Source organism: Dipteris shenzhenensis, chromosome 12 (genome assembly GCF_047967505.1).
Source record: "Dipteris shenzhenensis isolate YYH24624 ecotype China chromosome 12, Dip_SZ_1.0, whole genome shotgun sequence".
Classification (NCBI taxonomy): Eukaryota; Viridiplantae; Streptophyta; class Polypodiopsida; order Gleicheniales; family Dipteridaceae; genus Dipteris; species Dipteris shenzhenensis.
Genome location: NC_141607.1, coordinates 26,063,133 through 26,067,133, shown reverse-complemented (window position 1 = coordinate 26,067,133; position 4,001 = coordinate 26,063,133). Strand labels below are relative to the sequence as shown.

Genomic DNA, 4,001 nt, shown 5'->3' with positions numbered 1-4,001 from the left:
CATCATCTCTTCCACCATTAGGCCTCATGTTGCTATAGCTCTAGTCTCCTCAAGCCTCTTCCATGAGCCTTCTCTCCCTCTTGTAGATATTCTCTTATGTAGACTCTTGAGTCCATCTAGTTCATTCTCTCTCTATGAGTAGTCTTAGAGCTTCCGCTCCCTCTTGTACGCTCCTTGTACGTATGAAACCTCTTCTTCTCCCTTGTGTTTGTAGTATTTTGAGTTGCATTGGAGTGGAGTATCACTCTATTGGTAATGAAGGTCACTTCAGGTTCTCTCTCTTGAGTGTCTCTTTCCTTTTTCCATTGTTTTCACTTCCAAAGTGCTCAAAAGTGTTGTCTATTCAGCCGCTCATTGTGCATACATGGTTTATCTATTTCCCAAGCCACAAAGGGAGCTCTTCCTTCTATCTTAGGTGACCTCAATGGGACTTGGATAATTGATGAAGTCTAAGCATGGAGGTAGTATTCTCCCAAGTCAGCACCAGTAGAAGGAGTAGGTGTTTTTCATAATAGTTTGACCCCCTGTCAGTATTTTGCTCATAACTTTTTGCTCGATGGTCCGATTTGGATGAAACTTATATCAACACAAAGCTCTCTTCAAGGAGCATCATCTTATTTTTTCAGTTATTGTATTAAATATCAAACCAAAAATCTATGACTCTCTATGTGTGACTGTTTCTTTTTTAGATAGTTTTTACCCCCGTCCAATAAACTGCCCATATCTTTCCGATCGCTTCTCTATTTCTTACAAAACTTATATCAGAGTGAAGCCCATTTCAAGCGCATCTTGATATGTATTTGAATATTTTATATCATGTCTCTACTGAAAGTTATGGATCTTTGTGTCTTATGATATTTTGGAGAGTGTTTTGAGGTAATTGTGAAGGTATCTATGAAGGAGGTGCAATGTTTCCCCGAAACCTACCCATCTGACCTAATCATCCCCTTCAAACTCCTCGATATATATCAGTTCATGTCATGTTGAGCCACAATATCTTCTTTCAACAACATATCACTCTTCTCTTTGGCACAGACCGGCTTGCTGAGATTATGGCCTCCACTGATCCTTTCCTTCTCCCTATGCTTGAGTACAACATCAGTTGGGATGTTCCCATCTTTATTGTCATCTAAGGGAGGATAGTATGGTGTGCTCTCTTGGTATAAAATCTTCTTTTTAATGTCCCTTTCCCAGTGATGAATATCTCTATCACTCGATTCAAAAGCAGTAGGAAGTGAAGAGGTGCGTGAAGTTTATTACCCCCAACTTCATGTCACAATACCAACGGATGGGCAGAGTATCAAGCTTGCTGATCTGTTAACCTAAGTTCCATAACACATCTTCAAAAACAACTTGGATGTCTATTAAAAGTTCCTCGACTTCAAACTAGAAGGAATCATAAGAAGCAACTCACCTTTTCCTCGAGGTGGCATAGTCATGAAAAATTTGACTTTTCCAAGCTTGCATCCCTCTCCACCTCGGTAGCTTACTCCCTCACTAATAGACCTTCTTGCCTCGATTGTTAACACCACAAAGACTAAGGTTAGTTCCAAGATCTAGCTTGTTCCAGGTTTATGAACTATGCATTAAATGTTTCATCAAAATCAAGAGCAATGGAGAAGTATCCATGACCACTCTGAGTTGAGTGGTATTAGAGTAGATTAGCTAGCTTTGCTATGTTTTTATTGCCTTTATGAATACTAAGTTTTATGTTCTTTGCAAAAGGTCATAAAATTGTTGCAATCATCTTTGTTTTCTAAAATCTCGATGAACATTTCAAGGCACTTCTTGACAAGGTTGTTTCTAATAACCTTCAAATTTTTTCTACAGGTAGATCATCAAAGTATACCACACCTTTCACAAAACCAAGATATTTAGGAATCAATTCCTCATACTTTTCCATGATAAATACCCTCTAGATGTATAACTTAATAATGTTCATCTGCTTCGTTGCATCAAAAATATTGAAAGGAGCCTACTTAGGAATATACAGTATAGGCTAGAGCTCGAGTTTCACAAAAAGATGCTCCTCCCAACCATTTGTCAAGATTTTATAGAAGGCACTTTATTCATCCTTGTTGACATTCCTCATGCAAAAGGATTTCTACTTGTTCACAAGACTTTCTCCATTCATGAGATACTTTTTTCACCTTTCCCTTTTTCTTCTCTACTCCCTCTTTCTCCTTATCAATCTTGTCTACTTCACCTTTCTCCTCCTTTTTCTCCTCTTTCTCTTCATTGTCATCTACGTCTTTCTCCGTTGCCTTCTCAGCCCAAAGAGAGATCGGGTAGCTAACAAACTCTGAATGTTTCTCGAAATAATGCTTCATCTTTTGGTCTTCAAGATATTCTAGAAAAAGTGTAATTTTTGTGCTCTGATCGAGTAGCTCCCCAAAATCCCTTGTCATGATGAAAGAACTACTAGCTTGGGATTTCATTCAATCTTGAACCTTTTGAGAGTCTATTCTTGACTTCTACTCTATGTTGTGCTTCAGTACATAGTCTTCTGTTGTAGAGGAATGTCCACAAGGATATTAGCTACTAACTGTACGCTTGGAATCTTGCATCTTCTTAGCAATCAACTGTGTACCTTCTAGTTTATTAGAGTCAACCACTAAAGATTGAAGGTTATACTATTATTCCACTCAATGATGGAAGTGGCTGAGAGTCAAAGTAATACATTTAGATTCCACATAAATTTATCAACCTCTTGCTCAAACCTTAAAACTATTAGGTGGTCTCTATTTTGGAGAGCTTCCTTTGGGAAATTGTTGATCTCATTTGGCTCCATGAATAGAGAAGCTTAGTCATGAAGAAAAATAGCAGGTGCAACCTTCCCATGACATTTGAACTTAGATGGATTTTCCATTGGCCTGTTGTCCAACGGGCGAAAAAGCCAACAATTTTTTCAAGCTGTCCTTAGGTCCACTGGTTCCCATGACTCTAGGGCTCTATTTGTTTTGTAAAGCCCTAGCCATAGGTCATGCACAAAGGAGCAAGAAACCAATAGGTCCATGAGAAACTTAGAGCCCACCGCTAATGTGCTAGAAGTAATAAGAGAGCATGGTGCAAATGGTGGAGGTAACGATGTGGATCAGAAGAAGTAAGAAGGGACTCCATATCCAAGAAGCTTTCCATATCCATATCCATACCCATAGCAAGAGTCAAAAAGATAAAGGCACCATAGCAAACCGCCTACCTCCAAGTTTTCTCCTCCCCTTTCAATTGCACTCTAGATTTTAATGAATTGTAGGAATCAATCGCTCAGCAAAACCGACTGTAGTCATTATTGTATGTGGATCTTGCCAAAAAATAAAGCAAAAGATCCACATGATTTCCACTATTAGATCTTCATGAAGATCAGTGTCTAAGGGATTGTGACATGTGGATTCATGAGCGCTTAGAAAGGGAAAACTTTCCTTTAGCCATAATGAGTGTTGTGTTGTGATGCATATGGAGTTAGTCAGGAGAAGAGCTATGCCATCTATGTCTGGATGTTCATCTATGTGCTCTAACTTATGGGTAGGATAGCTACAATGTATGTGTTCTAGAATCAATAACCATATGGGGATAATATGAATAATAAGGAAAAAAAATGCTTGGTGGGGCATCTAAATACCCAACATGAAAGGCATTGGTGGGCCAATATTGTGCCACATGTTCACTAACTCACCTTTTAATAAAAGCTTGACATGTAAGAAAATTTTACCTTTTTCTCATCTCTTTATTGGGACCTCCCATGGAGAAAACCGAGGAGCTATTGACATTATAAAGACACGTACCTCTTTACTAGCCCCTTTACCTTATTTTAATTTGAAATTAGCCATAATTTCTATGTCCCATGTCATCTTATAGTCATAACTCCCCACCATCCTTGTCTCAACACTATTTTCTCCCTTTCTCTTTCTCTTATAATAGCTTTTCTCTCTCTTTGTCTCAGCCTGTGTGTGTGTGTGTGTGTGCATGCCTGCATGCATGTGTGTGTGTGTGTGTGTGTGTGT

At 38.7% G+C, this 4,001-nt stretch overlaps 1 pseudogene; it reads right to left on the bottom strand.

Moving 5' to 3' along the window:
- Nucleotides 1–1,579: 1,579 nt before the first annotated feature.
- Nucleotides 1,580–2,438, bottom strand: LOC147896032 (heat shock protein 83 pseudogene; annotated as a pseudogene).
- Nucleotides 2,439–4,001: the final 1,563 nt, after the last annotated feature.